Genomic DNA, 12,500 nt, shown 5'->3' with positions numbered 1-12,500 from the left:
AAAACGGGATATTTCAGATTGATGTGGCTCAGTTTAAACGGTGTTAACGTTAGCCAAAGTGTAGCCCCGCCCACTGCTGACTGAGCACTGTCCCTTTAAATAAAAAGACTTCTTGTAGCGACGAACACTGAGACGACAGCTACGTCTGACGCTGTTAAATGTGTACACAAAATACCTGCTCATCTATTTCACCTTCAGTATTCTTCACGTTTTTATGTTTGATGAGCTGAAAACCTGTAAAGAAAAAGTTCAAGAGTTGATGTTCAGATTTATACCAACCAGCAGCCGGTTAGTTTTTATGCTAAGCTAACTAAGCTAAGCTAACTGGCTAGCGTTATTAATCTGAACGTTCAACTTTCTCTTTAAGACAAGCAGTTTAATTTTCCTTTTTTTCCTTCAGTAAAATAAAGAAAGAATTGGTTGAATTATTGATGAATGTTGAAGTTTTTACCGGTTTGTTGGATGTGGATTAGCTGTGATGTGTTTACAGCTGTGAGCAGACAGGGGGCGCTAAACCTAAACCTCCAGCGAAAACACTAATTAACTGTCAACAGAGAAACCAGCGAATTATAAAATCATAAAAGTTACTGGTTTTACTCCTCTCTTTCTTTCGCTCCTTCCTTTCCTTCCTCCCTTCCTTCTTTCCTTCCTCCATCCCCCTTTCTACCATCCTTCTGTCCTTCCTTCCTCCCTCCTTCCTTTTTTCCTCTCTTCCTTATTTTCCTTCCTTCCTTTCTTCTTCCTCCTTTCCTTCCTCCCACCTTTCCTTCCTTGCTTCTCTCTTTCTTTCCCTCCCTCCTTCCTTCCTCCCTTCCTTCTTTCCTTCCTCCATCCCCCTTTCTTCCATCCTTCTGTCCTTCCTCCCTCCCTCCTTCCTTCCTCCCTTCCTTCTTTCCTTCCTCCATCCCCCTTTCTTCCATCTTTTTGTCCTTCCTTCCTCCCTCCCTCCCTCCTTCCTTCCTCCCTCCCTCCCTTACTTTACACCAAAGTCTGCATAGCGTCACCACACGGTCCTCACAAGTGACCAAAACTAGAAGGTGTGTGTCCTGTAGAAACCTGCCCACTGACAATGTGGGGACCGGTCCCCGTAATCCAGTCATGACTTAAGAAATAAGATTTTGACACCAAAAAAAAAAAAAAAGAACCATCATTTTCTGCAGCTTCATCTCACTAATGAAGACGGTGAGATGAACCTGAGAGCTCCAGAAAAACACTGTAAATCTAAAATCCAGTTAAAGTGATAATCGTGCGTCGTTATTTATTCGGTACCACTTCACGATAAAGTCTTTGTGTTATAATTTGCTTGTTAATCAGGTGGTGAACTCTTTCTAAATCATTAATACGCTGTTATTATAACTCAGTGAGCAGCTGCTTGCCAAATAGTGATCCCTGTATTTATCTGTTGTTTGTATTTATTTATTTATGAGTTACAAACAAAATGTTGGCATGTTTTACACTTTATAAGGTTCCTCTTTTAGCAGTTATAAATATCTATAACTCATAAATTAATGCTCATAAAGAACATCCGACAGTCTATTTAACCCAGATGGATATAAACGCAGGAGTATAGCCGATCTTCATCTTGCCAAATAGTGACCCTAAACTGATGTGTAGGACATCACGTTATAACTCATTTATAACTGTTAATTAACCTTCCTGTCATCCTCCCGTCTGTTTTAACTGTTCCTTCTTTCCTCCCTTCCTTCCTTCTGTCTGTCCTTCCTCTCTCCTTCTCTCTTTCTTTCGCTCCTTCCTTCCTTCATCCCCCTTTCTTCCATCCTTCTGTCCTTCCTTCCTTTTTTCCTCTCTTCCTTATTTTCTTTCCCTCCTTCCTTTCCTTCCTTCCTTCTTCCTCCCTCCTTTCCTTCCTTCCTTCCCTCCTTCTCTTTCCTTCCTCCCTTCATTCTTTCCTTCCTCCATGCCCCTTTCTTCCATCCTTCTGTCCTTCCTTCCTCCTTCTTTCCTTCTTCCATGCCCCTTTCTTCCATCCTTCTGTCCTTCCTCCCTCCCTCCCTCCTTCCTTCTTTCCTCTGCCCTTCCTTCCTCCTTTCCTTCTTCCCTTCCTTCCTCCCTTTCTTCCTCCATTCCTTCCTTGACTCGAGGACAACAGGAGGGTTAATGCTTTACTAAGTGTTTACAATCTATTAATAACTCACTCATAATCCTTAATAAAGGGAGTATTATTGTAAAGTGCTGTAAAAACATCGATGTGATATTTTACAACTGACAAAACAAGATTTCACCAAGTTTCCCTCTCAATGTGCTCGGCTTTTACTTCTGCCCAAACTCTCCTTAAAGACTGTGTAAAGTGAATTCAGACATTTTCTTCTAAACACATTAAATAGGTCATAAATGTATTTTTAAAAAAGGTGTAAAAAGCATTTCAACCATTTAGATTTGAATTGTGGAGCTAGGCTTAGCATAAACCCGCCCTGCTGCTGTACGTATAAATACATTCAGCGCACACTACTACTACTACAGTCTACAGGTAGCCAGTTAGCTGAGTTAGCCACTGAGTTAACTTCCGAGTTAGCCGCCGAGCTAGCAGCTGAGTTAGCCGCCTAGCTAGCAGCTGAGCTAGCGTCTGACTTAGCGGCAGAAAGCTCTCAGACCCAGCGTCCATGTTTCTGGTAGAGGTGGTGATTTTGATTGACAGGTGACACTTGGTAGGGGGCGGGGCTTCAGCGGACTCCCACAGCGTTTGGGAGCAGAGAAATAGGCAGACTTTTACACAACTTTGAAGCCTAATTTCATATATAGTGATTTTTGTAATCATTCACATTTGGCAGGGTGGTTAACAACACACTTTTCTGTGGTATGTCAAACTCAGAACACATATTTATTCTTACTTTACACGGACTTTAATGTCGAGGTTCTCAAACTTTTTCACATCAGACCCAAAACATGTTTGCTTTTATTACAGAAAGTGAACGAAACTCACGATCAGCATGGTCTCATTATGTCAGTGTGTTACATAAAGTTAAAATTTATAGTCAAAATAAATGATGCCCCCCCCCCCCCCCCCCCCCCCCCCCCAAAGACCCCAGAACCCATGTTGAGAGCTCCAAATGTTTACACGTCTCATGAAACCGGTCGTTTGATAACTTTTGAAAAGTTTTACACACATTTTTATACATAATCCTACAAATAGGATTATGTATAAAAATGTCTAAGTGGTGTAACCATAAAAACTTTGTACCAAATAATTCAACTTGCTTAAAAACACTAAATTCTCAATAAAACACTAGTTTGGCATGATCTTACATTATAACTTTTATATTAAAGGACTGAGAGTGAGTTTAGAGGAGGAATAATGTTTTAAGACATCAAACAGCTGTTTTAAAGTTGTGTGGGAGCACGAGGCTCATGTCCCAGCATGCACTTGGCACGTGCAGACGACCTGTGCGCGTGTATGTGTCGGTTACCATGGAGAGAGGGGGAAGAGTGAGATAGAGAGAGAGATGGAGAGAGAGAGAGGAGAGAAGGAGAGAAAGGTAGAAAGAGAGAGACAGAGAATGAGAGAGTGAAAGAGAGAGAGAGAGAAAGAGAGAGAAAGGTAGAAAGACAGAGACAGACAGAGAGTGAAAAAAAAGAGAAGGAGAGAGAGAGAAAAAAGAGTGACAGAGGGAGAAAGAGAGAGGTGGAGTCACGAGGGGCGGAGCGAGCGTGTCTCGTGCTCGGTAGTGGTAGCCGAGCGGCAGCAGACAGAGGGATGGTCTCGCGTTCAGCGGCGGGCGGCTGCAGGTCATGTTGTCCGCGCGGCGGGAGACCTGCCCGCGTGTCACCTTCAGCGGAGCGGGAACCGTGACGGTGAGTGTCCGAGTGTTTGTGTCCGCGTGTGTGCTCGCGCTGTCCCGGTCTGTCCTTCACGTGAGTGCCGCGTTCTCCTTGTGTCTGTCCTCTGTCCGCGCGCGGTGTCTGAGTGTCAGGTGGAATAATGAATTAATTAAACATGAAGTTAATCAGTGAAGATGTTGAAGATGAAACTCAAAATCATTTTCATTCAATCACTTTATTGTTTTAGAATAAAATGTCATAAAAGATAAAAATCTGTAATAATTTACAGACTCATTAACATAAAGTCCAAACATATTAATTATTGTCACATGTAAGAATCTGAACCTCCAGCTGGAAACGATTCATTGTTTGATCACTAATCAGTTTTGATGTTTCTGATGATTTGCAGCTTTTGTCTAAGTCTAAGAACTGAAGATGAGCATTTATCTTTATTTTTAAAAGCTTTATAAACTAAGTGATCAATGGATTAGACACTAAAATGGAAAAATGATTCACAGATATTGAATCAACAAGCTTTTAGATTCATTAAAACATTTTCATCCTCTAGAAAAATATATTTAAATCTTAATTTTTCTGCTCTGTGACGATTAAAGAGAAACTTAAAGAAAAGTCGGATTAACAGTTTCATCGAAGAACTTTCATTTCTTTTGATTTCATAAAACATGAACTGACACTGACGGCTGTTAATCTGGATTATTAAACAGTTATTATTTTAATGTTTATATACGTAAACTGGGTTTTTAGTTATTTTCCTGTTAATACCAGCAGTGTTTCCTGTTTCTGTTGTAAATTCATTAAATAGAAAATAATGAGACGATCATTAAAGTGTTATATATATAAATGGTGATTAAACCGGACAATGAATGTTTTATTATATACAGTTACAGTAATGATAATATGAAGAGAAGAAGGAAGAGCAAAGTGTCGATATTAAGAATAATAATTAGAAATAATAAGAATGATTGTAATTAAATATGATAACATAATGTTTTATAAGACCTCGGTGCAGCTGACTGATTAATCCATTAGTTGATGGGGGAGTAATTAATTGGCAGCAGTTTTTATAGATGATTTATCAGTTTAAATATTTCTTTAATTTAAAAAAAAAGCCAAAAGAAAATGAATGTCCTTTTTTTTGTCCTGTACGATAGTGAGATGAACATATTTGGGTTTTAAACTGTCAGTCGGACAAAACATTTGAAGATGTTTCACTAATTATTTTACATTTTATTTTTACTGAATGATTAAATGATGAGTTGGGAGAATATTTTTAGATTTAATCAATAATAAAAGCTTTCATTATTTGCATATTTAGTCAGTAACAGTTGCTGTGTGTGTGATAATGAAGTAAAAATATCTGAATTTGAAGATTTTCAAGTTAAAATAGATGAGAAAACATAAAATCAGAATATCTGTGTTGGTATGTTTTTGTCTCTATTTAAATAAATGTGTGAATTTTCAATAAATAATAAAAACCAGACGAAGATTTTACACCAAACAACCAAAGAAGTAAAATCATAGAATAAAAGGAAGAAGCAGCATCTTCACAAAAGGATAAAAACCATCAGTAACTTCTTTTGTCTTGTCTGTGAGTCATTGTGTGGAGAGGAGGTTGTGACAATCAATCAATCAATCAATCAATCAATCAATCAGTCAGTCAGTCAGTCAGTCAGTCAGTCGGAGGATTGAACGGAGGCTGAAGCAGACAAACAGGAACAGAGAGAGAGAGAGCGAGCCGGCTGCCGTTCGGTGTCGAGTGTCGGCTCGTCGTCATATCGCTTCAAAAATAACTCGGACGTGTTCAACGGAAACTGTGAGAGGACAGAAACACCCGGGTCACCCTCCTCCGCCCGGTATAAATAACCCGAGGGGGGAGCAGGGAGGGGAGGGGGGGGGGGGTGAAACTGGGCCGAGAGGATCCCAAACGCTCCTTTAGTCAGGAAGCAGCTCCTGTTAGTCGTCCACAGTCAGAAAGCTGCTTCCAACAGCTGGTTTGTGAAGGTCCAGGTGAGGCGGATTTAAACTGTGTGTCTCCGTGTGTCCTCCAGACTCCGGGTCGAGGACCTGAGATGGGGATGGGCGGGGAGGCGTGTCCTCACAAGCTGGCATCGACCAATCACCTTCGTCTTCTCCTGTACATCCTGATTCCCACCGTGAGCCTGCTGGCCGGCCTGCTGCTGCTCGTCCTGGCGCTCACAGGTACGCAAAAAACACCACACACACACATTCCTGCTTCTGTCACTTCTGAGGACCTTAAAACCAGGTCTTAACCTCACCGTCAGTGTTACCGTGGTTACCTTAAGGGGACCGGTCCCCACATTGTCAGTTCATGAGCAGGTTTCAACACACACGCTCTCGACGATGTTGTGGTGACTGAACCCCATCAACCTTTAACCCTCCTGTTGTCCTCGAGTCAAGGAAGGAAGGAAGGAAGGAAGGAAGGAAAGGAAGGAAGGACGGAGGAAAGAATGTGGGAGGGAGGGAGAAAGGAAAAGAGGAAGGGAGGAAGGAAGGAAAGAGGAAGGGAGGAAGGTAGGGAGGAGGGAAGAAAGAGAAAAGAAGGAAGGGAGGAAAGGAAAGAAGGAAGGAAAGGAGGGAGGGAGGAAGGAAGGACAGAAGGAAGGAAGGGAGGAAAGAAGTAACAGTCAAAACAGATGGGGTCAATTTGACGAAGGTTAAACTGAGTCTAAACCCGAACACCAGTGGTTACCGTGGTTACCTTATGGGGACCGGGGACCCCCACATTAAAACCCTCAGTGTGTGAACAGCTTTCAATAGGATAACACACACATTCTAGTTTCTATCACTAAGAGGACCGTGTGGTGACTTTACAACCTAACGGGGACCGGTCCCCACAGTGTCGGTGTGTGAAGAGGAGTGGAAGGATATAAGATCCAACATCAGGATAAAAGTATTTACTGTAATATTGGGATGTGTCCTGTTCTGTTTATCACTTAACCTTCGTGTCGTCCTCCCGGGTCAAATTGACCCCGTCTGTTTTCACTGTTCCTTCTTTCCTCCCTCCTTCTCTTTCTTTCCTTCCTCTCTCTTTCCTCCCTTCCTTCTTTCCTTCCTCCATCCCCCTTTCTTCCTTCCTTCCTTCCTTCCTTCCGTCTGTCCTTCCTCCCTCCTTCTCTCTTTCTTTCCTTCCTCTCTCTTTCCTCCCTTCCTTCTTTCCTTCCTCCCTCCCTCCTTCCTTCCTTCCTTTCCTCCTTTCCTTCTTCCTCCCTTCCTTCCTTCCTCATTTCCTTCTTCTTCCTCCCTTCCATCCTTCCTTCCTTCCTTCTTTCCTCCATCCTTCCTTCCTTCCTTCCACCTTCCTTTCCTTCCTCCGTTCCTTCCTTCCTTCTTTCCTCTGTCCTTCCTTCCTTTCCTTCCTCCCTTCCTTCTTTCCTTTCCTCCTTCCTCCCTTCCTTCTTTCCTTTCCTCCCTTCCTTCCTCCCTCCTTTCCTTCCTTCTTCCACCCTCCTTTCCTTCCGTCTTCCTCCATTCCATCCTTTCTTTCCTCCCTCCCTTCCTTCCTCCCTTCCTTCCTTCCTTCCTCCCTCCCTTCCTTCCTTGACTCGAGGACAACAGGAGGGTTAATCTCGTGTCACATTAAGTTCAGACCTGAGCGTTTACGTAACGAGGTTCAGGTCATCGTGTGGGTGGAGAAAACAAACGCACCCAGAGAGATCTGAGGTCAGCTTAGATCTGAGAGAAGAAGAGGGGGAGGAGAAAGGAGGAGAGGAGGAAGAGAGGAGGAGAAAAATAGGAGGAGGAGAAGGAGAGGAGGAGGAGGAGAAGGAGAGGAGGAGGAAGAGAGGAGGAGAAAAAGCGGAGTAGGAGGAGGAGAAGGAGAGGAGGAGGAGGAGAGGAGGAGGAAGAGAGGAGGAGAAAAAGAGGAGGAGGAGAGAGGAGGAGTAAAAGAGGAGGAGAAGAGAGGAAGAGTAAAAGAGGAGAAAGGAGAGGAGAGAGGAGGAGAAGAGAGGAGGAGAGAGGAGAAAGGAGAAGAGGAAGAAGAGAGGAGGAGAAGAAGAGGAAGAGGAGGATAAGGAGGAACAGAGGAGGAGAAGGACAGAGGAGAGGAAGGGAGGAGGAGAAGGAGAGGAGGAGAAAAAGAGGAGGAGGAGGAAGAGAGGAGGAGAAAAAGAGGAGAAGGAGAAAGGAGGCTGAAAAACAGGAGGACGAGAAAAAGAGGAGGAGGAGGAAGAGAGGAGGAGAAAAAGAGGAGAAGGAGAGAGGAGGCTGATAAACAGAAGGAGGACAGCGTGTAGGAGGAGAGATGACACACAGTCAGATTCTCTAATTAATTCAAAGGCTTAATTACATCATGTGTGTGTGTATTGTGTGTGTATTGTGTGTGTGTGTGTGTCATGCTTCCTCCTGTCACCATGACGACGGGGTGTCCCCTTTAACGCCTCGAACCTTTAAACTGAAAGAATTTCAAATATTTACGCAGGTTGTAAAACTGAGGCGCTCCTTCACCTCCTTCTTTGTCCTCCTTTCATCCTCTTCTCTTCTCCTTTATCCTCTTCTCTCCTTTCATCCTCTTCTTCACTCCTTTATCCTCCTTTCATCCTCTTCTTCACTCCTTTATCCTCCTTTCATCCTCTTCTCTCCTCCTTTCATCCTCTTCTCTTCTCCTTTATCCTCTTCTCTCCTCCTTTCATCCTCTTCTTCACTCCTTTATCCTCCTTTCATCCTCCTTTCATTCTCTTCTTCTCTCCTTTCATCCTCTTCTTCATTCGTTTATCCTCTTCTCTCCTCCTTTCATCCTCTTCTTCACTCTGTCTTTCCTCCCTTCCTTCTTTCCTTCCTTCACACTTTTTTCTTATTCCTTCTCTTTTCTCTTCACCTTATCTTCTCCTTCATCTCCTCTTCCTCCTTTCGCTTCATCTTCTTTATTTCCTCTTTTCATTTTACCTCTTCCACTCTTTTCTTCTTCCTCTCTTTTTCCTCTCTTCCTTTTCATTCATTTTCTCACGTTCTCTGGTCTGACCTCAGCTCCCTTCCTCTCTTCTTCTTCCATCAGGAACATCTGGAACAATAAAAACCATTAAATTTACAACCTGATGAAATGAAGCATGTCATTTTCTTTCTCATGTTGTTTTTTCTTCTCCTTTCTTTCTGTTTGTGGCGGTCGCTGCTCCTCCTTTGTTCCTCCTCCTCTTCTTCTTTTCTTCTTCTTGGTCTGCAGCTGTTTCCTGTTTCGACTCATTACACACAAACCATAAAGCCGCAGAATGTTTGGTGTCTCTTCTCCCCATTAAACAGCTAATGGTCTTTAAAGTCTGTCAGATCTCTTTGTGTCTCTTCTCTTTCCTCCCTCTGTTCCTCCCTCCGTTCCTCCCTCTGTTCCTCCCTCCGTTCCTCCCTCCGTTCCTCCCTCTGTTCCTCCCTCTGTTCACTAAGCTTTTCAGCTGCGTAACCTTTAAAATCTAAGAACTTTATTCGTCCAGAAGCTGCGAACAGAAGTCAGTTAACAGAAGATGTAAATCTAGCTTTATAAACTATTAACTCTTTAATCATTTTTTAAACAGGAATGACAAATATTAGCAGGTTTTATCTTCTCAAATGTGAAGATTTAAAACAGTGAACTGAATATCTGTAACCCCCCGTTTTTACTATGAACCCTTTCAGGTCTCATGTCTTTGCTTTTGCATTTTCGGGCCACGACAACATAAAACATGGACTTATTTTCTTGACTTTCTTTTGGCCCAGCCAGCATGTCCATGTGGCCCCATAAGGGTTACATCTGGGCTGCAATATGGGTCCCACCTGGGTTTGTCTGCAGTTTCCATGGTGGCTCCCCCTGTGTTTTCCCATATGGGCTTCAAGTGGGTTCTGACTGGGTTTCAGGTGGGGCCCATCTGGGTGAGTTCCGACGCCGTCGTTGACCTTTCGCAATTCACCGCCATGCCACTAGGGGGTGTGTGTGGTTTCAGAGGAGTCATATCCGTATCCTTGTTTATCTTCCGGTCACAGTAGCATGTAGCATTGCGCTAATAACAGAAAACACCTTTTGTTCATTATTAATAACAATGGCGGTGTTGCAGGAAGAAAGACCGGAAAAAGCAACTGACGTTTTGAGCGGACCAATCACAGCCCTTGCGGTCCGCGTTGCTGTGACGCGTAGTTAGGATTTTTTGGAGGTGCACGTCAAGCTACGCCGTTGTTCCGACGCAGAACCATAAATCAGGCTTTCCACATGTGGGGCCCATGTTTCTGAAACAACATGGGCCCCATACAATTTGCCCTGTTCATGCCCACTTACATCCCTTATGGGGCTCGTACAGTCGGCCCACGTGGGCCTCATGTTACTGAAACCAACTGAGACCTGCAAACTTTGCCCAGTTGAAACCCACATTTAACCCATGTGGGGCCCACATGGATGCTGGCTCACTCTGTTCATTAAACCCTCTGAGAGTTTACAGTCCAGGCGGGGAGTTTCGGTCCTCTGAAATGAGGCCAACGCGGAAGTAACTTAAAACTGCATTCTATCAAAAGGCCACCAGGGGGCGACCGTTATGGTGTCAAAAGGACTTTCGTCTCTATACAAGTCAATGGAGAATTCACCAACTTCTCACTTGATTTCTAACCTCAGTAAACGTTTTCAAAATGTGTTTATGGTCTCAATCGCTAGTTTAAAGCCTTCTTCAATGCAGTATGATGTTCATTTGGGACATTTTGGCCTCCCTGATTTTATATGTGACGATAAAGCAGGGTATGCATTAGGGCGTGGCTACGTGGTGATTGACAGGTTGATTGGTTCACAGGTTCAGGAGGGCGACTCATGCTCCTCCCAGCATGCACCTGAAATTTTCAAGATGGCGCCGCTCAGATACTATTGGCCTCCGAGCAGCAGTCCACAAACCAATGGTTGACGTCACAGATGTTACGTCCATTACTTATATACAGTCTATGGTTAATAAATGATTGTTGGTAACAGTGAACGCCAGACATCCCATGATTTCCAAAAAAAAGCTGCAGAGGAAATGTGTTAATATGTGATAGTCATAATAATTTTACCTTTTAAATGATTTTACTGTAGTTTCAGTTTGATGTGCTTCAGGTTGTGATGTGACATTAACTGAAGCTCAGTGAGCAGACTCATGCTCCGTCTATAAATAAACCTGTTATGGTAAAGTCATATTTAATATTATATACACGGAGCCTCTCATGTTAAAACATTTAAAAGTGCAAGTACAAGATCACTGTGGGAGGGACACACGTTCATCCTGACGTTTCTTTCCCTCTCTTCTTCTTCTCTCCTCCTACTTCTTGTTCTTTCTCTTCTTCCTCCTCTTCATGTCGATGTGTCCTTGGGCAAGACACTTAACCCCAAATTGCTCCCGTTGCTGTGCCAACGGTGTATGAATGGGTAGCTTCCTCCTGATGTGCAGGTTGGCACCCTGCGAGGTAGCTGCTGCCATCAGTGTATGAATGAGTGAATGAGTTGTAGTGTAAAACGCTTTGAGTGGTCGAAAAGACTAGAAATGCGCTATATAAGTACAGTCCATTTACCATTTACCTTTCTTTCTTCCTCTCTCCTCCTACTTCTGGTTCTTTATCTTTCTTTCTCCTTTCTTTTGTTATTTCTTTCTTCATTCTTTCTCTTTCTCCTTTCCCTCTCTTCTTTCTCTCCTCCTACTTCTTGTTCTTTCTCTTCTTCCTCTATCTTTCTTTCTTTCTGTCTTTCTTTTTTTCCCTCTTTCTTCTTTATCTTTCTATCTTTCTTTCTTTCTTACTCTTCCTCCTATCCCTCTCTTCTTCCTCTCTCCTCTTACTTCTTGTTCTTTATCTTCTTCCTCCTTTATCTTTCTCTCTTTCTTCTCTTTCTTTTTTCTTTCTTTCTTTCTTTCTTTCTTTCTTCCTTCCTTTCTTCCTTTCTTTCTCTCTAGAAGGATAAAATATGTAATATGTATCATTCTTTTGTGGTTACACCATTTGACATTTTCAGGAGCATTCAGTCTTACTTTTGGTAAAAAATGGTGCAAATGTCATTTCAAATGATATAAAAACCAATAAAATACTAAATGTACATTTTAACAAACCCGATGCTGCTTTTAAATCTAGTTTAACTGATTTATGAATTCATCATCTTACCAACCTTCATATGTTACTGAGCCATGTACAGTATGTCATATACTAACATTATTAATTATATATTCAGTATTTACAGTGTTGAGTTTCTTGCTGTTATAACAGCTGATAACAAAACAACTTATTACATTACATCTGCTTAGTGTGTGTGTTGTGTGTGTGTGTGTGTGTGTGTGTGTGTGTGTGTGTGTGTGTGTGTGAGTGACACAGATGAAATGTAAATAGATCAGTCTGTCTGGTTCACCATGGTAACTGGATCACCAACACTATTCATAGAGTTTTCCTACATACACCAGCTGTGTGTGTGTGTGTGTGTGTGTGTGTGTGTGTGTTGTGTGTGTGTGTGTTTGTGTGTGTGTGAGATACAGCAGTTGTTGCATTAGACATAACTCAGTACATTTGTCCTGTTAACACACACAGTGGTGGAAGAGGAACTGAGATCTTTAACTTTAGTAAAAGTATAAAAACGCTCTGTGACAGAGTTCAGAATTATCCGTCACAAAGCTTCCTGAAAGTATTAAAAGTAAAAATACAAATGTCCCGAATCTTTTTGTAATAAACCTCCATATGTAGCTGTATGTGGTGTAGAGGTTAGCAGCACCGACCATCACAGCTAC

At 42.5% G+C, this 12,500-nt stretch overlaps 2 protein-coding genes across 3 annotated transcripts in view; one reads left to right on the top strand and one right to left on the bottom strand.

The window, feature by feature from the left end:
- Positions 1-439, top strand: part of nfxl1 (nuclear transcription factor, X-box binding-like 1) — a 22,075-nt gene extending 21,636 nt beyond the window's left edge. Inside the window, exon 24 of one of the 2 annotated variants that reach the window (XM_062445157.1) lies at positions 1-439. This exon is cut by the window's left edge and continues 873 nt beyond it. The gene's annotated coding sequence lies outside the window, so the exon portion shown is untranslated. The other variant, XM_062445156.1, reaches the window with a different exon arrangement.
- Positions 1-12,500, bottom strand: part of znhit1 (zinc finger, HIT-type containing 1) — a 98,645-nt gene that overhangs the window by 11,853 nt on the left and 74,292 nt on the right. The window lies entirely within an intron of this gene.

Source organism: Scomber scombrus, chromosome 23 (assembly GCF_963691925.1).
Source record: "Scomber scombrus chromosome 23, fScoSco1.1, whole genome shotgun sequence".
NCBI lineage: Eukaryota > Metazoa > Chordata > Actinopteri > Scombriformes > Scombridae > Scomber > Scomber scombrus.
This window is presented reverse-complemented; position numbering and strand designations above follow the sequence as displayed.